Here is a 23,881-nt window from a genome sequence, read left to right on the forward strand (position 1 = left end):
TATAAAAGGAGTACAAATCCCACTGGCATCGTGGTGGTGTGTGTGCTGATGGTATGAGTGTATCAGGTAGAGCAGCACAACCTGTTTTTTAAGCACCTCCGTGTCACTGCTGGGTTGAGAAACAGACCAACCAAAAAATCTGACACTGACACTAATGAAGAGGTCGAGTCACACACTGTGCGTGGAAAACAATGGAAGAGGTGTGTAATTAAGTGGCTAGTATATATGATGGAGCAGGTCTTCCTATCACAGTGTTCACATCCATCAACAACAAGACCTAATAACCAGCTAAATTCTCTCATAAAGAACACTTCCTGTCTGATTTTATGTTTGGGAAAAGGCTGAACAGCCGCCATTGTGATGAGGTTGTGATGAGGTTGTGATGAGGTTTTCTCTCTTACATCAGCAGGTGATCACAGAAATCAAACTTCCTCTGGCTCTGTGAGTGCCAGCTGCAGTAAAGACTGACCCATGACCCCTGTGAAAGACTGTGTGTGTGTGTGTCTGTGTGTGCATGCTCAGGTGAGTGAGTGTGTGAACAGGACGAGAAAGAAGGAAGGCAAGTGAAGGACTGAAGGACTGTCAAGGAAAGGAAACAAGGCACAGGGGAATGGAGCTCCTTGTCCCAAGCAAACACATGGTGAATACTAAAGCAGGCAGCGTTGCACAGCCAAAGACAGACACACACACACACACACACATACACACACGCACACACACACACACGCACACACACACACAAGGTGCATACTAAAGCAGACAACACTGCTAACCCAGTCCTAGTTCAGCGGAACGGAGGAATAATTCCTTACACACACACACACACACACACCAGAGTGTGTTTATCTGAATGTTATTTGAATAAAAAGAGAAATACCAGACACCTAATCTACCTAGCACTTAATAAACTGGCAACTGAATGGTTGTTGTTTTTAATAATAAAGTCATAGTCAGCTAAGCAACAACAAATAAATGAGCTAATGAAGGATTTGTTGATCTTAGTTTTATTTTAATTCAAGCTGTGGTGCACCACTTCATTTTAAACCTCGCTTTAACACATTCAGGATTAAGCCCTTAACCTCTGATTAAAATCTTAATCTTAGAATAATAATTTAACCTGGGATTAATTCTCATCCCCTCCAGATTCAGTGGACTAAACGATTAATAGCTACATTTTTAATTTTCAGAAAATAATCTTACATTTTCTTTTCTACTTAATAAAAACACTGGTATTTCAGAAATTTACATTTCTGTGAGATTAAAATCAATCCCTTACTAAATTCATTTGTTGTTTCAAAGTAATGGAGCAACAGGATGAAAGTAAATCAGGGTTTACTGTAAAACACTGTATTATGGCTTAATTGGTTTAGTCTTAATTATTACTTAACAAGGTGTTTTGTTGGTGTCACCCAGTGTATATGTTATGCCACAAAAATTTCGATTAAATATATTACAGCTAGCTGGCAGAGTAGTAATAGTAGTAACAGTTGTAGTATTGGTATTGTAGTAGTAGTAGTAGCAGAAGCAGAATAATTAATTTTAATTTTAATAATAATAATAATAATAATAATAATAATAACAATTTTAGTGGTTTTAGTAATAACATTTATAGTATTAGCAGTAGTTTTAGTAGAAGTAGTAGCAGATGTGTAACAGTAATAGTACTAACAATTAGTATTAGTATTAGTAGTAATAGAATTAGTAGCATTAGTGGTAGTATTAGTAGTAGCGGCTGTTGTAGTAAAAGTAGTAATAGTGGTAACAATTTTAGTAGTAGTAGTAGTAGTAGTAGTAGTAGTAGGTTTTTGCTGTTTTTATTATCAGACACACCAATTAACCTAGAAAGTTGTCCCTAAAGACTGACTCTTTACTACTGAGCCATTGTGCTGGTTTAGGATCAGCCCTGACAGCTGCCGCTCTTTTTCTGTGTCTCTTCCAATTTCAGAAAATGTGAGAGGTACAGCCAGCGTGTCTCCACAGCTCCCTCCAACATGATGACACTTCCAGAAATAGCAAAGCTCACTGAGGTAAACCGGAAGAGCTAGACTCTGTGATAAGGATCCAGCTGAGCTGGATAATCTGCACTGGCAATAACACATTTAATACTATTTATTTCACAGAAACCTGAAGTCCAGTTTCAGGTTTTTTTCCCTTAGGGTCAGTGTAAGACTGAGCAGCTAGGTATCTCAAGTCAGCTGCATATCCAACAGCCTCACAGAAAGTAACTAAAATACAAAGAAAAGATGTGTGACTAAATTAATACCATCACTGCTTGAAGCTGCAATAAAAATATTTTTATCGACCAAATGTCTACAAGACAAAAATATCAAAATCTACTGTACATTTAAACATCATTTACAGCTAAAGCCTACTTCAAGCAGGAAGACAATCACACAAATATCTCCTCACCATGAATGCTAAATAGCTATGTACACTAATGCTAATCATGCAGAAACATGTGCACAAATGATTAAGTTCTCAGACACATGCTAAAATTATAGCAAATTCCACGTAGCAGGTAGAAAAAGATGAAGGTTGTGTCAGTCCTTGCCTCAGGCATCCATCTGCTCCAGCTGCAATTACCAGACACCAACCTGACACTTGACAGTTCAAATACTGCCACAGAAAATGTGTGCCGGCCAGGGAAAACCCTTCACATGGTGAAATCTTGACATTTTCCACTACATATGTAGTGCTGAAAACTTTCCTGAACTGAAATATGTTTCCGGGAGTAAAATTTTACTTTTTTAGATTTTATAGTTACCCAGGAAAAGTGAAAGATTCTTTTACAGTTCTACTAAAAGACACCAATACAGTGATTGTCGAAAAGCAACTACTATATATTGATTTAATCTACATTTAATTTAAAGTGTAATAAATAAAATATAAAAATAATAAATAATACATGTAAATAAATAATAATAAATATTAACTATTAGATCATTAAATCTATGTCTATATACTGGATTTTATTCATAGACTAAAGACTGACAGTCTATTCAGAAGTCCCACCCATCCAGTCACAGTAGTACTCATTACACTTTTAATATCATTTATCTATATATTTATCTATATATTTATCTATCCATCTATCTATCTGTCCATTTATTTATTTTTGAGTCCTCGATAGCACCATTGCCTCTGGAATTAAACCTGATTTTATATTATCCTGAGCTGACAGGCAAGTAAACGCCTCGCCCACTTCTACATTTATACCTAATCTATTTATGGAAAAACAACATTAGTGACACATTATCAATAAGTATAAGATTATGATGGAAATCATGTAATCACTGTAATCATTATCCACATCAGTCTTTCTAGTCTCTTCTCCTGAGGTAAATGTCAGTCATGCATTTGATGAACAGGAGCCTCATCGTCATCTATTCTTCTTTGTTTACCCTGATGGTGATAAAATAACTGCTGATTAATTCAGTGTGTTTTCTTCTGTTGGCTAAATATCCAATTTTTTTTGATTAGCACTCAAACACTACAACTTTGTCACTGTGACTACGGTATCAGCGATGGTGCAGGTTCATTGCGGATAACTTTACAGCTGTTATTTAAACCATTTACAAACCAAATCTGTTTATTTATGTGTGTTTTGCTGTAGCATGTAACCAACAACGTGAACAAATCCTGAAATTCTCTGGGTAAAGAAATCGTAATTAGCTAGCAAGCTAGCAATTAAAACATCTTTAATGCTAGCAAACTGGTATGAACTGGTACGTTATTCATCTTACATGATAATTGCAGAATGCCTAGGCAAATTTAGAAAGTTAAAAAAAACATTTCCATGTTTTTTTAAGTGGAATATATTTAATTGTTTCTTAAAGTTGAGGGATCAGGCCAAGCTGATTTATCTTTTGCACAGTATGTCACATCTGATGGGTTTTCCCAGGCTGCCACAAAAACGATTTTTTTCCCTTGCGTTTGGTAATGAAATAAAGAAAATCCTATATTCTGAAAATTGCTCACTGCACTATTTAAGATTAATTGGAGCTATTGGTTTTCTAGCTCTCTGCTGATTTGGGCTGTAATTGAGTGGTGGGAAATTCAGTGATAACGGGATTACTCTGATGGAGCAGATATCATACAGCGTCAAAGGCATTTTTTCAGACTACTGCGGAAGGCGTATTTGCTTATTCTCTCACAGGCACATGCAATTACAGGACTTTGCTCTCAGCGTTGCTGTGTGCCAGCAAAAAGAAAAAAAGCAGCGGGAGTAATTACCTTCATTACATTAAACGCCTATAAAGCAGAACAAAACAACAGCGTGGGAATACAAAGGATTGAGTGTGGTCTATGAGGCGTCCACAAAATCATCTGTTGTCTAGCGGAGGAGTGAAAGTTCACAGCAGTAGCCATTGTTTCTAATAGAAATGCAGAAGATGTGTGGAGTGAGCAATGACATTGATGGATCAGGCAGGATAAAACACAGTCTTACATAAGATACTATTAAAGCTGCTCTGGAAGGCACTTTAATATAAGTCTGTCTCTATCCACCAGAATCACTGGCTGTTATACAGATGTTACATCACATGGTAGAACAAGGACCTTGGTGTAAATAAGGGTGTGAGAGTATGCTGTTATAAAGGTATGGTATGGAGTGATATGGAAAAATGACATAATGCTATACGGGTACTTTATCAGTATTGACGATGACATCACTAAAATAAAGCAGAGTCACGTTTTTCACAGAAAATGGTATTTTTATATAGTTTATATATAGCTAACTACTAGTCTAAGGGGAATCTTCTCAACAATCAGGGTGGGCGATATGTCAAAAATCTATCACTATACTTGAAGACATTTATACGATACATAATAATATAGGTTTGCATTAAAATAAAATAAACCTTTAAATATGAGTTTAATGATACTTTTATATTATTATTTCTACAAAAATAAATCAATGCTGAAATCAAATTTTAGAGAATTAAAACAGTAGAGAATATTAATATCAAATTGTCATGTCATGTCATTCAAGTTCATCTGACTTCTAATCATGTACACCTGTTCCCATCACACACACACACACACACACACATACTATAAACGGACTCCAAACCACCACATCATGAGAAGTATGGTTCGATGTGCCTTTTTCCTGACGTGCCAAGCTTTTATACTGCTACTGTTTTCCTGTTTTTTGACTTTGCTCTCGTTCTCTGGTTTCTGTGATTGTGTCCTTTTCTAATTTGCTCTGTTTGCTGATTGCCTGACCTTTTTGCTTGTTTTTTCACTCTGCCTTTGTCTCACATTTTGGAATTGTTTGCTCCGCTACATTCAAATAAAGCACCATGTTGCAACTGCATCTGCTTCTGCCATCTGACACAAATGTATATGACATGTACCAGGTGTATATGACAATAAACTCTTGACTCTTGAATCTTGAATGTGTTTCCAGAGTTTGTCATTATAAAAATAAAAAAACCTAAAAAGAGATCTCAATGCCCAAAATAGCCCAGACAAGTATATTATGCTATAATTTATCATGATGTCGATATTATGTTCATCATCCAGCCCTTCTCAACAAGTTATTTAAAAATATACAGTATTGTGCAAAAGTCTTAGGCACCCTATTTTTTTTAGTACAAACTTCGTTATAGATTTTTATTTTATGATTCTACATTATCGAGTCAGTACAAAAACATTTTAGATTTCCAAACATTAGTTTTCCAGCACAAAATTAAATGCTACAGAAAAATGTTTGTATGTCAGTAAAGAAAGCAGCGTATTATATAAGAAACCACTTTTCAGACAAAAAACATAATGAAGGCTGCTGGGTTTTGCTGCAAAAATAAGAAGCAAGTGTGACAGTCAAAGTCTCCAGAAGAACTGTGGCTGCTTCTGCAAGATGCTCAGTAAAGTTTCCTTAAAAAACTGCAAAAATTGTACCCGAGACTACTATTTTTTTTTTTTACGCAAAGGGTCGTTACACCAAATATTGTCTTTGTTTGATTTATTACTGTTTACTGCTCTTTATAGTATTTTTTAATGTAGAAACATTTAATTTCATTATTTTTGTAGACATCTTTGCTCTACAGCATTTCTTTGCATGTGCCTAAGCCTTGTGCACAGTACTGTATATTCTAGCCCTAAATAATGTAAACCTTCACCCATATTTTTCATTGAATGCCTTCCTGACTGAAAATGCAGTGCTGTATTGGCAGATGTAAACTCGTTGAAAGTCTTGCACAAGAATATAGATATTCAGTATGATGGGAATTGAGTTTAATTTTTTTTTTAAATCCATTATTTTGGCTACTTGCTGTCTTTCTTATCATAGTTTTCTACCAGTAGCCAAGTGGTTAGCAAGAGCCCAGTCACATTATGTCTAAACTACAACTCCAAATGAACAGTAATGAACATTTAAAAAAAAAAAAAAACTTCTCACAGATTTAGTGGATTTCAACTGTTTAAAGTCGAGTGAACAAGTTGCTAGGCACCTAAGAAATATGGACACTGAATATAAACATGCTAACAACTGATTTATCTCGCTAGCATGTAGCTAAAAAAAGTAAAGAAAAACATAAAGGCAGAATGATGGTGAAAAAGAGACAGAACCATCTACGATATGAACATTTTCCTCAGATGTTTTCTCAAAAAAGACTAAAATAAAAAAGAGAAACTTCTACAGGTTCTGTCATATTGAGAAAATTTAGACTTTTGAGGTGGCAAAATGAGCCGTACATGGGCACTTTTTTAGTTACATAGGACCCTCTTTAAACACAGAAATAGACCTAGCTAGCTAAAATTAGCTTAAAAGTAGCATTCCCTAGCAGTACCTTTGCTAGCTATAGCTGGCTAGCTAACATAGTCCAGTCTGTTCCAAAAGTACATTTAAAAAAAAACTTTGCTCTAACATACAGTAATATTATTTCATACATAATATTCCTGTATGTTAGAGCAAAGTTATTTAAATGTACTTTCGTAATTTTTTTTTTGTAAAATTGTAAAATTCCATCATGCTTCAGTATCTTACTGCTAAGAAAAATGCCTCATGCTATGATAAGTTTGTAAGCAATGCTGCTAATCATTTCTGTCTGTTAAATCAGCTTTTACACTCAGCAAACTAAGATGTCAGATTCAAGATATACTGGGATGCAAAACATATTACCTAGCAAGCTAGCTGTTTTTCTCCAAACTAAACTAGCTAGCTCCCTTCACAGAAATTTGATATCAAATTCTAGATAGCTAACATTTATTTCTTTTCTTTTTTTTAATCAATATAACTAGATAACTATCTGAGATCAAGTTAAAGGAGTCAATCTGTCATCATTTATGGAACTACAGTGTGTAAAAAAAAGATTATACTATCTTAGACAGTTATCATGTGAATTTTTCATACAGATCTTAGTGGCTTTTTCTGTGAAATGTGAAATAATAACACATCATCCTGTGTCATAATGTAAACGACCCCTCGTATATTGACATTACAAATGTTCAAGGACATGCAGTTGCATTTCACAGTCTGACATTAAAGTGTGAATAAAGTATTCAGTGTTTTCAGGCAATAGTGTGTTTCTTTTTCCCAGCAGTGCTGTTTAGTCAGATTAAATATTGAAGCACGTTACATATCTGATGCTTTCTCCACATCCAGGAACGGTCTAAACCTGCCTGCACGATCTTTTTGTACAACACGACCAGAGAGGTGAAAACATTTGCATTTAGATGAAAACCAATTTGCTTTCCGCTGAAGCAATTATGGTTAAAATGAAATATGTACGCATTTTCGCTTTTCTGTGCCTGTGTCATGATGCCCAGGGGGTTCCTACCTGGATAAATGTTTAAATAAATTTGGATTACAGCTTCTGTAAAGTCTTTTTTTCTTACAAAAAAGAAAATGATTACGAGAGACAACCTTTAACAAATGCCATATATTATTGAGAAACTTTTATGCATGCCTGGTTTTCTTCTCACTATACATACATATATGTCAATCAAATAATAGCTCGTTTTTAATCTGACTCCGTCCCGAAGTCACACTGAAGGAGTGAAATGACTGCAACTTTTCTGTGGATTTGCCATAAAGGAGTCTAGATTCATGAACCGAATCTGCACGGGAGCTGGTCCAAATCCGCTAAGCGGAGGTGACTGTTATGCGGATCTGCTGGAGAAAATGTGGATCCAGATTGGAGTCGTCTGCTATCTGGGGAGTACATCCAGTCAACAAAGAACCAGATATTCTTCAAATATTTGTCAGACATTTGTAAGATCAGAATCAGAATCAGAAACAATTTATTGCCAGGTACAGTAAAGGACACTCTACAGTACTAGCAATTTGTCTTGATGTCAGGTACAAACACAGAAACAAAGATATAAATTCAAGATGGTTTCTGATCTATATGAATATGCTAATTAAAGCTGCAGGGTGTAACTTTTTTTGGTTAAAAGTATCATTATTGAATCAATAGATTAAAATATCCTAAATACATACTGTTCTTGCACTGCTTGCACTCTGGAGAGTAGAAAATATTCATTCAAAGTCAGATGCCAGGATGTAAATTTTTTATACGTCATTACACATATGACTGTAGTATATACAATCACCGTCCACTTTATTAGGAACACCTGTACGGCTGCTCATTTATGCTCAATTATCCAATCAGCCAATCATGTGACAGGAGCACAATGCATAAAATCATGCAGATACAGGTCAAGAGATTCAGTTAATGTTCACGACGAACAACAGATTGGTAAAAAATTTTAATCTCTGGTTTGAGCCAACAGGAAGTCTATAGTAACTCAAATAAGCACTCTTTACAACCGTGGTGAGCAGAAAAGCATCTCAGAATGCACAACACATCAAAACTTGAGGTGGATCTGCTACAACGGCAGAAGACCACATCGCATTCCACTCCTGTCAGCCAAGAACAAGAATCTGAGGCTATCATGGACACAGACTAACCCAAACTGGATAGTTATAGACTGGAAAAAGACCAAGTGGTTTTTTTTTGTTTTGTTTTGTTTTTGTTTATTTTTTTGTAATCTTCAACTGTCCAGTTTGGGCGAATCTGTGTCCATTATAGCCTCAGATTCCTGTTCTTGCCTGACAACAGTGGAACCCAATGTGATCTTCTGCTGTTGTAGTTCATCCACCACAAGGTTTGATGTGTTGTGCATTCTGAGATGCTTTTCTGCTCACCACGCTTACAGAGATCACACTTTTTCTTCATTCTGATGCTTGATCTGATGTTTGACCTGTATCTGCATGATTTTGTGCATTTTGCTGCTGCCACATGATTGGCTGATTGGACAACTGCATAAATATGCAGGTGTTCCTAATAAAGTGGATGGTGAGTGTATAACTATGACTATAGACACTACTTGAATGTTTACTAATCAATATTTCAATATTTTAATTATGTTGTTAGCAGTGTTGTCAGGTCGAAATTTTTAAGCAGATTTAAACTAGTTTTGGATCTTTTCAGGTTGATTTTTCATCTGTGGGTTCAGGGGGGTTCTCATAATATCTATATGTGTTAACATGTATTATACCACAGTACGACTGAATCCTCAAATCTGATTGGTCGGAAAGTCTGCATTATTTTCTTGTAACAGCACAGGTAGTTCTGGCTGTAGCATCAACAATAGGTTAATATTAATAAACTCATTGTACTACATTATTGTTTGTATAGCAACAGCTCATACATAGGGACTTGTACAGCGGACACGCAACATAATCTAAGAATAATAATAAATGGTTTAAAAAAAATAGTGTTGTTTAACAAAGTAAAACCTATAATCATTGATGAGGTGATGTATTTTTGTTAGACATTTATTTAACATTTGTGGAAGGAGTCTCAGATGTAAGTGCTTTGTAACGGTCATGATATCCCTTCTCTAAGAACAGGAAAGTCTTCAGGACAGAGGACACTTCCAGAGTTTCATACATTAATAAATTAAACAGTGTAATTGTTGGTAAATCATTGTGGTATATGCAGAATAACACACTCCAAACCGAGCTGTTATATGAAAATAATGCACTGTGTGTTCTTGAAACTAAGATGAATTTATCGAACAAGACAGAAAGACTGACTGTGTTATTTTTAAACACGTCTTAAACCAGAAAATGAATTACAATGCTTTTGTATAAGAGTTGAAATTAAGCTCAGTGTGTGTTCATTGTTAACCTTTTTAATGAGCCGGTGAGTCAGAGTCGCGTTTCTGAGTAAAGACAGGGCTTTGTGTTTCTTGAGCTAAATGTCTACCTGTAAAAATCATGCACAGTTTTATTTCAGTATTATTTTGGGAAAACTTTCTGGGTTAGACTCATAGAAATGGTGTTCATACACTGTTGACTGAGAGTGTGTATTGCCAGTCAAAGCTTTGTAAACAGCCTGTATTTTAAAACCTCTAAAATGAAAATCCGAAAATCTAACCAAGCAATAATTATAACTAAAGTAAGAATAGTTGATTATTAAATTTTTAATAAATTGAGAAATGTCACTATTTTACTGGAACAATCTAGATCTAATCTAATTGAAAAAAAGACAAAACCTTGATTAGTTTATTATTTTTGTTGTAACACATTATGTATTTATGTATTATAGTTAATGTGAGCATTTTATCTATAGGCTTTAACAGCTTTACCCTCCTCGTGTACCTGCCTTTAATAAATTTAGACTCATTTAGAGCCGCAATAAGATCAGAGAACAAGCAGTTAATAATATAAAATTATATTTAAAGTTACATATAAAATTAGTTATATATAAAGTTATATTTTAAAGTTATATATAAAATTACATAATTCTGTATTACTTCACACTTCTGCTTTTTGTGAACTGTATACACCTCCAAACCCTGGATGTCCCTCCCAAAACACACACATTTTCCTGGTAAATTTAAAAAGCAACTTCAGCCAGCTAGCAGTTTTACATTTCATGAATCACTTGATTTATTTTTTCATTTAATCATTTACTTTAAAGGTAATCTTTTCCTGAGCTATAAATCCCTGCTTTAATGAAAAAAAAAGTAAAAAAATATTCTCAAAATAAATACTTATAAAATAATATAGTAACTTTGAAAAATAATTAAGTAAGTAAGATACAATAGTCATAAAGAATTAATTAAATCCCTGATTTTTCTTTATGACTATTATATCTTATTTACATAATTATTTACTTACTAGAGTATTTTATAAGTTACTAGAGTATTTTATAAGTATTTATTTTGAGAATTTCTTTTGCATTTTATTTTCTCTATTTTATGCCATTTTGTCTTTGTAAAGCACTTTGAGCTACTTTTTAATGTATACGACATGATATATAAATAATGTTGCTTATTATTATTATTATTATTATTATTATTATTACATAGTCGCTTTATCCCATCCAGTTTATTTTATAGTGCCTACACTTGCATGATTTGTGGCAATTATCTATGCGATCAGTGTGATATCCCTTCTCTAAAGCACATTATTTTATCTCTGGATGATATAATGATATAATGTTGGTATTGTGATAAAATTTGTCACAATACACTTTTCTAAGATATCATGGAATTTTTTTTTATCATTATAAACTGATTGGAAGTGTTAAATATTTGTATTTCTTTTTTATAAATGAAACATTTAGTTTAAAAAATATATATATATATATATATTTAAAAACCTATTATAAAATTGCTTAATAATAACTTTGTTGTATTTGTTGTAAAATGTATTCTGAATACATTACAGTAAACCTGACTTGACTACTCTAAGAAACAAAGGAAGGTTGAAATTAGGGTTGTTTTTTTTCAACTGAAACCACCAGGATTTTTCAAGGCCAGTTCTTCAAGCAGCGCACTCCTCTGGAAATCTATTCCGACAGTCTTTCTTTCTTTGAGAAAGTAAATTATGAAGTCTATACAGCTTAATTATGAAGCCGATTTGGGTTCCTGGGATGAGACACATATTGGGAGAAAATGTTCAGAAAGACTCATTATATATATATATTTTTCACTCCCATCCCAAGCTCTTTGCTTCCCGTCAAGTCCAGAAGCCCAGAACAAAGATGATTTTCCCTGAAATTACTCCAGTCCAGGTTGATACAGATCAGCAGGGTGACCTACAGAGACTCAGCTGTCGGACTGAGTATAGGCCACATTAAGGGATAATTTCATTCCCATTCGAAGCAGGTATTCAGCAAGACACCTTCTTCCTCTTACGCCCCTCACACCTTCACTACAAAGCAGGGCACAGAACCAAGACTACTACCTAGAAAGAAAAAAGCCAGAGAGGAAAAGAAAAAAGAGGATAGAGAGATTTGGAGAAATCGTGGGCGTGGCCATGTGAGTGGCATCGAGGTGTGAGCTGGTCAGGTCGACAAAATTACTAATGTTGCCAGCTAAGCTACTAGCTAAATAGCTGAATTTCAGCAGGTAATAAGAATATCTAGATCTATAAATACCCAAAAAACAAATACAAATAATCAAATATAAATTTATACTTACAATTTATTTACAATATTTACCAATTACAACGATAAAATAACAAGCTAGTTGTGTAACGCTGTTATGGATTCGGTTACTGACTGACTGCTGCAGGTCCGAGCACTCTGTGAGTCTGACGTGTTCAAGTTTCAGATGTCAGTCATGTCTATTACTGTTTTAATGTTTGGAAGTTGATTATGAAGTTCCACCCCATTGAGAGATCTGAGAGACATTGTCCAATAAACATTAAGATATATTTTTCTACGCAAAACTCGCTCGCCCACATTCGCTTTCACTCCCAGAGATGCACGGCTTCTGGGCAGGACATAAAACGACATATATTAAAAATCTGTTGTCCAATGAGCATTAAACTTACCTACCACTAAAACACAGTGTTCTTAAATCTGCCATAGGAGCCAATAAAAGCTGGGCTTCACTTCATTCCTATCAGCACCATGTCAGGGGAGATTTTCACGCAGGCTGCACTGTCCACCGAAAACAGTTTGCATTAAAATAACGAACAGCGTGATACTGCAGCGAGATATTTGATCATTCGATTCGCTAAAATATTGAATTTCACCAAGACCGATGAATAATACAGACACATTTAATACAGAAACATTTCATTTCCACATTTTAATGAAATTTTAGAGGAGGTCGTGATTTCCATGTAGCCTTAAAGCAATCTTCTCTGAAGGGGTGCCCATCTATAGAGTGCTCCTACTCTCACATTGCTACTCCATGTCCAAAAACCTGGACGCAGCACAGCGAGTGATAAAGGGAATACGGAAGAAGGCATCTTAGTAGGGGTGTGTAGAAAAAATACAGTAATGAGGCGCAGAAAACATGAGGGAACTCATCCGTGCGTGTAGGAGTAAGCCTGCTACACCTGTCTCCTCCAGATCCCTTCGCATGGTGCCGGGAGATGCCAGGTGCCCTGCCAGGTGCCCTCGCCGGCCAGGTTTGGCAGCACATGCACAAACACACACAGTCAGGGGCATCACACAGGGTAAACAATGGTTTTACATGGAAGTAGGTCACATCCCCCCGGAGCTTGTGGGCTTACTCCATTCTCATTTGCACAGATAAATGCCATAAAGCATGGATTATGTTTCAGAGAGCAACTTGGCTAGGTGTCGCACAGACGGAGCTGTTATACCAAGTCCCACTGCGGCCATGCCACCAGCACCACCTGGGCCTGACGTGCTTCCACTACAACACATAATCACCCAGATTAACAACCAGTAATGCGGCGTCTAGTCTCCACCTTCTCATCTGAGATCACACACATACACAAACACACACACACACACACCGTAGGTAGACTGTTTTTTTGTTCCATCTTTTACATATTGAATAGACGCTAAGCTGTTTCTCTCAGTTTAGATCAGCATGGCATCATTCACTTTCATTATTCCTACATCCTCTCTCTCATTATATTCCTCTTAATGCATGCATTAATGTGCAATGAAAAGCACTAGGATAGTTAAAAGAGGAACAGGCATGTCTGTGTATTTTAACAGTAACGTTCTGTGGCATGCCAGAGCTTTTAATAAAAGGGCAGAAAATATGTGAGTGATGACATCATTATGTCTGAGAAGACTCAGCCCTATTAATTACTATACGGTATGACTAATCACTAGCACATCCACTTTCAACTTAAGATCCTTGTTAACACTAATTTACATCCCATCTAACAGTGCTGCACAGTAATGGGAGAAATTACTACAGACTTTTTTGGAGGCAATGAAGTTGCTGTTAATTATATCTGATCATATCTGCGTGTCCTTCTTATGTCCAATCTAGATTTGGTGCCTAACTACACACTTGGCAGTACGGTGGTGAAGCGGGTATCATTGTCACTTCACAGCTCCAGAGACCCTGATTCAATTCTGAACTGCTTGTGTGGAGTTTTATATGTTCTCCAAATGTCCGAGTGGGTTTCTTCTTGGTTCTCTGGTTTGGTTCCATCTCCCAAAAGCATGCATGTAGGTGAACTGGCTATGCTAAATTCCCCTAGTTGTCAACCTCTAGAGTCTATAAGTGTGTGTGTGTGTGTGTGTGTGTGTGGTGCCCTGCGATGGACTGGCATCCCATCCAGGGTGTATTCCCACTGTACTCCCAGTGATCCCAGGATAGGCTTCAGATTCACCATGACCCTGACGGTTACTGAAGATGGATGAATAAACGATTGAATATATCATAAATCTATTTGTTGTTGTTCTCTATTATATTACACAACAGAAGTGCAAACAAATTTGAAAAAAAAAAAAAAGCTCAGTATATTTGAAATACTTGCTCTTGTGTCCACATTCCTTAGGACATTCCTGCTCCTCTACTAAGTGGATCAGTCTCCCTGTGGGGTCGCTGAAAGCCGGAGCGTTCACAGCGCTACTGTCCACCCCACACAGTGCAGCGCTTCATTTCACTAATTCACCAAGGGATTAGGAGAGCACAAAGTGAATTTACACACAGGGGGAGAAAAGCCTCTTTAATGGGCGCTCTGTCCGGCCCTGATCTGTTCAAAACATCAGTGTGGCCCAAGCCTACCGTAAAATCCTCTCTCACAGCAATACGAGGGGATTTTAAGGCAGGCTTGGGAGCCGTGCAGAAAGGCGCTGAGCGTATTAGAAATGCCACACAGAAAATAGTACAGTCAGGAGAGCCTGTTTAAAAGCAGATACACAATGCTGCTATGATTTTATTTCTGCAGCACTATTCTCAGACTCAAGGTCAGTATACAGTTCAATTAAAGCACAAAAGCTAGGAAGAGAAAAAAAAACACAAAAAGGACTGTAGAGTGTTTTTTCAACACTGTAGCTGTTGCTCATATTAGTATGGTCCTCTTGATTGGTTCTTATAACTTGCTTTAATAAGCGTTATACAACGGTGCTGTTGAATTCACAATTCTGATTCGTCCAAAGGTATTGATTAATTTTCTATAACAGCAGCTCTGGCAGTAGTTCCGGCTGCAAGGCAAATCACACGTTATATTAATGCATTCATTCTAATACTACCTGCCGTTCTTACGGAGTAAGTCTAGTAATAAATGGATATAAAATTTGCTGTTACTTAACGAAGAAAAGCATACAATCTCTGATATTACGAAGATTTTGTCTCCAGTGTTGGCGTTTTGTAACAGTTACTGGTATGGCTGTAACAGTTAAGTGGTATAGCTCATCCTTTAAGTTTTCCACCACTGAAAAGTTTCAGGATGAACGTCACTGCTCTATGAGGTTTCTGTGTAAAAAGCAGCATTTTTTATACTCATTAAATTTAAAAAATGAGGGAAATGCTGCTCTACCCTAAGAGATAACAGGAACTAACTTATTTCAGATGTTCAACAACATTAAATGTAACTGTCACGGATTGCCCCTTTGTATCATGGTTCCCATGGCAACAAGTGCCATGTGCTCAAGATTGTGTTGGTTTCTGTCTTGGTCCTGTCTCCACCCCGTTTCATCTGATCATTAAACCGATTGCGTTCACTTGCTTTGTGTTTAGTTCTTGATTACTTTGTCTATTTATAGCCTCCTGTGTCTTTGATTTATTGTGAATTGTCATTGCTTGTATCATGCGTTACTAAGCCTTGGTTCTTTCTTAATATCCTTGTTCGCTACAAATGAAGTACATGTTTATTTTTACCTCCTGCCTATCAAGCCCACACGTTACAGTAACTACTCATACATTTTTTAGTGTTCATAAATAAAAAATGATAATCTTTAACATTTACTGTGGTATAAGAGGAATAATGATTAAGGTGTGCTGTTATAAGAAAATAATCAACTCCGGACGGTAAAAGTAACTCCGCTTAGTGTCAGGCTTCATCGCACCACACTGTCGCTGATTATTTCCCCATAACAGCACGCCCTAGGTATTTTATTCCTTACACATAAATGTGTCAGCAGAGTTCTTAATGATATGTCATTAAGCACCTCACATTATATTTCCACTGACATGCAGTAATTACCTTTGCGAAGGCTCTGACAGTATAAGATGTTAATTGGTCTTAAAAGTGCAACGTCCTACAGAGAGCTTTACTTGCTCAGGACCTTGATCAAATATTCAGCAGTGTGTTGAGCTGAGACAGGTATCAGGCTCTCGAGCACTGCACAGAATTAATGGTCATTTCCTTTAGGAAATCCCTGACACACTCTTCCCCACCACACACACTCATACCAGCAAAACAACACAACCTTGTTCCATATGCATGCCGGCGAACTGCTACACTACTGTGAAGAGCCACACTGCCTGCGCATAACTCAGCTTCATTTCACACAGACAGGAAATAAATTCATTCGTCATTTACACTCATGCTAACAGCAAAGAGGGACACGTCCTCCCTGCAAGGCAAAGATTCAGCCACAGCCATGCTGTAATGCCCAATACTCAGCTCCTCTCACTCTATACCGCTAGTATATCAGTCCTCTAGACCTTGATTTTTTTTAGTACTGCTCTGAAACTAGTACTACTAGTCTAATCTGTTGTATTAATTCAGTACCCAACTAAGTCTAGTACAGCATTACTCTAGTCCTCTAGTCTGTGATAGTATAGTGTAATAGTAATAATACAAGTAATATAGTAATAGTGTGATAGTACTAAAGTACACCACTAAGTCTAGTATAGTAATACTCTAGTACTCCAGTCTGTTATACTAATCTAGTACACCACTAAGTGTAGTATAGTTGTACTCAAATACTCTAGTGTGTTGTACTAACTTAGTATACCAATAAGTGTTGTGCACAAGCATGTTAGTCCTCTATTTCTCTTGTCTCTTTTGCTGATCTAGTACATCACTCTACCACCACTCTAGTATAGTAACACTCTAGTATTCCAGTCTGTCATACTAATCTAGTACACCACTAAGTCCAGTATAGTAATACTCAAGTATTCCAGTCTGTAATAATAATCTAGTACACAACTAAGTCTAGTATAGTAATACTCTAGTACTCCAGTCTGTTATACTAATCTAGTACAACACTAAGTGTAGTATAGTAGTATTCAAGTACTCCCATCTGTCATACTAATCTAGTACACCAAGTGTAGTATAGTAGTACTCAAGTACTCCTATGTGTCATACTAATTCAGTACACCACTATATCCTGTACAGTAATACATTAATACTCCAGTCTGTTATACTAATCTATTACACCACTAAGGCTAGTGCATTAGTTTCATAGTACTTTAGTCTGTTGTACTAACCTAGTACACCCCTAAATCTAGTACAGTAGTGCTCTAGTCCCTTAGTTCTCTAGTGTCTTTTGCTGATCTAGTACACCACTAATTGTAGTCCTCTAGAACTCTAGTCTGCTTTACGATTCCAAACGTCAGGATCTGTCTATCAAATGCCTATCAGGTCACAAGGCCACTAAATTTAAAATTCATTACTGTCGTTCATCAGTCACTGTAATCATACAGACAGAGGCATACAATCTGTAGACAAATGTTAACTTGTAATAACCTTGTCAACATGACAGGTAAAGGAAAGACGTTCTGAATAGAAAAGACTGGATAGGCTGAAGACAAAGCAAAATGGATGTCTTTTTCTAAAGCACGACAATGCAGCCGTTCGCTTCGTCAGACTTAATTAATGATTTGCCGCCTCATGCAATAGGAAGCACAAAGGATATGGTTTCTAGCTGAGGCAGAGCAGCATGACTGACAGCGTGGACACACGCTGAGAGACAAGCACATAAAACTTTCATCAAGGATATGTGTGTGCATGTTTGTGCACTAAAAAACAAGACTTATGCGCTTTAAGAGACGGAAAAAAGAGAAATATAATTTCCCTCATGAATGCCATTACATCCTTGACTTTAATGAAGCAAGACCCAAGCAGATGAGTTTTACAAGTGGAGTAGCACACGTCTGTGTTGGTTCCTTATAAGGGATCATATCTTTAAAGCACCGCCAGGCTTTTCGTGATGATTTTTTAATTTGGTTTTATTCTCTGTTTCCCAGTTCTGTTGCCCCACAGGCTCCATCAGCACACTTTTAAGTGAATCAAAGAAAACTTTAATTCCACAACTTGCTGCAGTGTGGACTGTATGGGCAGATGTAATAGTTGCTTCATTTATACTGGAGCCCTGGAGAGGGTATAGTATATATGTGACATATATATATATATATATATATATATATATATATATAGAGAGAGAGAGAGAGAGAGAGAGAGAGAGAGTTATACAATTAAAAAGGTTGTTAAAAAGGATAAACCAACATGAAGACCAGAGAGCTGCTTTATTGATGATGTAACTCATGATGGTAGCAGCGGAATGAATTCACTAGCCTTCAGAAACAACCTCTGTCAATTTACAGAAAAATGTTCTAACATATCTAGATGTAAATATCAGGAAATATCAGGAAAGCTGAAATCTTTTACACACACACACACACACACACACACTCATATATATATATATATATATATATATATATATATATATATATATATATATATATAGCCATAAGTCATGATATTATTATTATTATTTTAGCCAATAAAATGGTGTCCATATTGTAGTTAAATTTGTGCTCTTATTTAAAGAAATTAAACAGATAAGCTGCTTTGTAAGTGTCTATAGGATTCATAAGTCTCCATTATGGATACAGATTGTTTAATTCAAGTCTACGCTTGTATGCGGATACATTACGGAGACATAATGAGACACATTGCAATTGCCTTAGAGGGCATTACTATGAATAATAGGACAGTAACAAGGATAGTAAGGGTCAGTACACTGAATTTACTGTTAATCAGATGCCATTCAACTGGACAGTACATTACAGTAAATGACTTGATTCAAATCAGGACACTGAGGATTCAATTTATGTAGACTAGAGCTGCACAAGACATCATTTGTTAATTAATTACAGTACAGATATCACAGGAGGCTGTAACATGCAAATCAAAGACTAACCAATAATAAATTATTATTAGAATGTGTGTCGTGACCATCCTGATCAAGCCTAGATGCTTCAAATAAGGGTTTTTTTTATTCATTCATCTTCAGTAAGCACTTTATCCTGGTCACTACCCACGGTGCCACTGTGCTGGTTTTACTTGAGATGAATCAGGATATTCATCTCAGGAGTCATAAAAACGTAAAACTGAAACTAAAACTCAAGTATAATGCTAATTAAGAGTGACGAGAGGCATAAAAGAACTGTTTAAAGTAAATGTTCTCTTCATAAGCTAAAAGTAAATGATGCTTATGTCATATCACTCACCCTTCAGACATGACATCAGGAAATAAAAAAAAAACCACCATGTAAGTGTAAGAAAATTCCATGCGCCGCTACACCCGAATACAAAGCAGTGCACACACATAAATATAAAACATTCAATCATTTTTGCTTGATTCTTATGCAGCCACCATCTTCCTTTACTGCTGCATTTATACAGTATTTATGAGCATTTAAATACCACCACAGACAGATACCATTACGTCCTGTCTCATTCTGCTCCCACCGCAGATCCTCAGCCGTCTCTCCACAGCTGACAAATGAGATGAATTCATAAAATATCAGAAGGCTAAAAGCAGTAGAAAAAAGCAGTAGATGGTCGATGGTAATGATCTTAGATCCTAATTTTACAGATCCTGATTTTTAGATAATGGTTGCTTCTGGTGATTAATATATTTGAAATGTGTTAAATATGATATATTTAATGACAAGCTGTTGAAAACGAATTGTCTTGACTGTGAGGTTGTTTCAGTGATTGGGCAAGGTGTTGATTAATTTTATATAACAGCAGCTCTGACTGTAGTTTGACCTGTATATCAGACGATAGGTTTAAATGAATGCACTTGTACTGATACGTTACTGTTTCTATAGTAACAGCTAATTCACTGGGAATTGTAAGGGAACTGTATGGCAGACGGTCTCTATAATCTAAGCCTAATAATAAACAGATTAAAAAACTTATTGTTATTTAACAAAGAAAAAGGTATCATCTTTGATATAAAGTTTTTTTTTATATATTTATTGAAGGCGTCTCCAGTGTTACTTTGTAACAGTCAGTAAGTTTTTCTGCTGTGTGAAAGTCTTCAGTACAGAGGACTTGCATTTGTGCTTTGTGGTTTCTCACAAGCTGTCTTATGATTCTAAGTCTTTTAACTTCAAGAAAGAGGAAAAACAGAGGCTGGTAAGGGAGCGAAATTTTATAGCTGCTATAACGTAAGTGATAACAGGCACCAACTTGTCTCACAAACGCTAACATTAAATGGATAAAAAGCACAATGTATCGTACATTAATGCATTTAAACATGCAAAAAAGTGAATTACTGTAGTATAAGAGGAAATGCATTGAGATATGCTGTTATAGGAAAATAATCCATCCCCTTGGCATCAGGCTGCATCACACCACCCAGTCATATGGTATTTTCCAATAACAGCACACTCCCAAGTGTTTTTCTTCCTTGCTTAAAATTGGCTGGACCATAGCAGCCCCAGCACCATATGGAGTGGTTAAATCTCAACATCAGTGACACACTCCATACACTGTCGAGGGCAATGAGCTGACCTTTACACACCAGGCTGTGCAAAGGAGGGTCTTGGATCAGCAGGGTGTGTGCTCAGTGCCCAGAAACAGGCGTGAGGCTACAAAGTTTGGCCTCACATGAGAGAGGACCTTGACACAAGTACTGCAGTGATGAACACATATCTGATCTATGACTAACCCAAAGAAATGTTCAGAAGATATGCAGGACAGATAGATCTCCATCTGCAACAGTCTTTGTTTCTGAAGTCTGGTTTCCATATTCAAAAACAGTGCCTTACTTGTTGACTCAATTATTCATTCGCTAGTTATGAAACACTTAATTAGCCATTCTCTCATCATGATGAACAGCGTTTATCAAATCACAATCAACTCCCAAGCGAGAACTCGATGTGAGCGAACAGCACAACTTACTACAAGAAAGACGCATGCAAATGAAATCAACACTAAAGTCCTACGTAAATGTATTAAAATAAGAGTTAATGAATACCCACCTAAATTATAGCGAGTGAAATGGATGTGCATCGCTATAAATAAAGTCAGGAAGGAGTTTGGGTTTGCTAAACTGAGATGTGTCTATGTATGTCTGCACAATTAATCATAATTTACTCATGATCAAGTGTTTGGCTTTTTGTAATTATTTAATTAAAGCTAGTGATGCTGATGATATGTTTTTTATAAAAAATTACAAGCTGTTCAGGTTCTAATTGTTTGTTTAGTTGCACACGGTGGTGGCTAATATTTATTTATTGACATGAGTCTAACTTTTTTATAATTTAGTCTAACTAATTATAATTTGGCATTTAAAAGATCAACACTCTATTACTGTGACCAAGGGCCAGTCTTATTTAGGGTCGAATTCGTATAGATCTGAAGGATTATGGACTTATAATCTACTAAGTATCGGAGAAAAAAGCTGTTTTTGTTGACTTATAAAAATAACAAACTTAAATGGGCAGAATAGATGTCACGAATTTAAATACTGCTCAAAAAATATCATAGAAAACCTCTCTTGAGTGTGTGTCTCCTCTCGTAACTCCAAAAAGGCACAGATAACAAGAAATCTACTTTCTTGAAACGTTAATGAACTAACGCAAATCATCTTACTTCATCAACACACAATATTATATTCATTCATCTTCAGCAAGTATTTTATCCTGGTTAGGGTGAAGCAGGAATACACCCTGGATAGGATGCCAGTCAAGCGCAGGGCACCATGCACACACGCACACACACACACGCACACACATTCACACCTAGGGACAATTTAGCACAGCCAATCCACCTGCTGGCATGTTTTTGGGAGGTGGGAAGAAACCCAAGAAGCCAGAAACACACACACACACGGGAAGAACATACACATAAACTCTCCACAGAGAGCAACCAGGGATCAGGATCGAGCCGAGGACCCTGTGAGGTGGCAACCCGGGTGGAATTCTTCACACAGCACTCACACCACCAAGCTCACCACGTTTAAAAAGAAGTGTCCTTCTAATTATCATAATATTGCTTTGAAATTATATCAGAATACACTTTTATATTATAACTATATTGCACCTAGTGGTCAAGAATGAGAACTGCAACAAGCATTAACAGAGGCTCGTTGGGGCAGGAATCACGCTGCCCCATGCTCGATGGAGGAGCAGCAGATAGGACACTTAAGAACAGGGTTGCCAGGGTTGTGTTTTTTTACACTAAAATGGACTAATGTAAAAATACTCAGTGGCTTGTTTTATAGCATATAATCAAAATGAAATCTAATAAATTTTCACAAACAAAGGCAAAGTGTAAGTGCAGACACTGTGTCTATGATGTTTTATTGTAAGACCAACAGACAGAAAGGTGGATTATGGAGTGGATAATGTCTGTTTATCAGAAAGGCATGTTCACAATAGCGACCTTGTTTTCCGAGCAGAGAAAAAGGCTGAGAACAAGAAGTAAAATGTGTCTCCTTTTTCCAGTGCCTGATTTTTTTTTTTTGGCTTGTTTTGTGCAGTTTTTGAGATACAGGTAAGACAATGAGTGAGGTAAAAGTGAAGGAAGTATAAATGTACCCTATTACATTTTCAGACCTTCAGGTCTTGTAAGATGGATTGCAGCACATGAGTACTGTTCATATATGAAACTAATCACATGGGAAAGGGAAACACAACTGTTGTATCAAACACGACTGAACAAAGGTAGGTCTAAAACCACTCAAAACAAGCTGCTAGACTGTACACTGGATGATTGTGAGTTTTCGACTCTCAACTGTCTATTACAGGGTTACTCTAAAATTTGAACAGGTAGTAGCCTATAGCTTAAATCAAATGTGATAGCCTCACAATTTAATTTTGTTTGAGGCTACGTCGTTATTAATGTCGTCCTGCCCCACCAAAATTTATGGTTATGAACCCCTGCTGAAAAGTGGCGCTCTCTTGATATAACCTGATGTCTTTACTCCATGAATAATTCATCTGCTATCAAAACTTAATACAGATTTGAGGCATTCTACCTTCATGAATAATCCAAATCACCATACCTGCAATTATCTAAAAGAAAAGCTGACTGATTATTAAATTTAAAATGTTTTTTTTTTAAATATAATTATTTTAGATGGGCGAGGTCCACAGGGCAATGGAAAATCAGCATGCAAAATGGCATGAGAGAGTTCAAAAGTGTATTAAATTTGTGCAGTAATAAGTCAAGGACAATAAGTTTCTGAGCTGCTATTGACAGGCTGACGGTGCCATTATTCTTCCTTATTACACTTCATTTCCTGCTCCAGTGCCTGCGATTTCTTCAGACAAACACATTCCTGCCAGTGAGGGCCAGCAGATTGGCATTTCACACCCATTCAGCTCCTTTTTTCCCTTCACACTTTCAGCTGGAAAATTGAGCTGTGACCATGTACCTTAAAGGTGATATAGCTTATTATTTTCGGGCATCATGTGACACATCTCAAAATTTTTTACGCTACAT

General features: G+C 36.4%; 1 protein-coding gene across 1 annotated transcript in view; it reads right to left on the reverse strand.

Annotated features, from left to right (window-relative positions):
- slc35f1 (solute carrier family 35 member F1) overlaps positions 1-23,881 on the reverse strand; it is a 116,401-nt gene that overhangs the window by 63,751 nt on the left and 28,769 nt on the right. The window lies entirely within an intron of this gene.

This window comes from Pangasianodon hypophthalmus, chromosome 19, assembly GCF_027358585.1.
Source record: "Pangasianodon hypophthalmus isolate fPanHyp1 chromosome 19, fPanHyp1.pri, whole genome shotgun sequence".
Lineage (NCBI taxonomy): Eukaryota > Metazoa > Chordata > Actinopteri > Siluriformes > Pangasiidae > Pangasianodon > Pangasianodon hypophthalmus.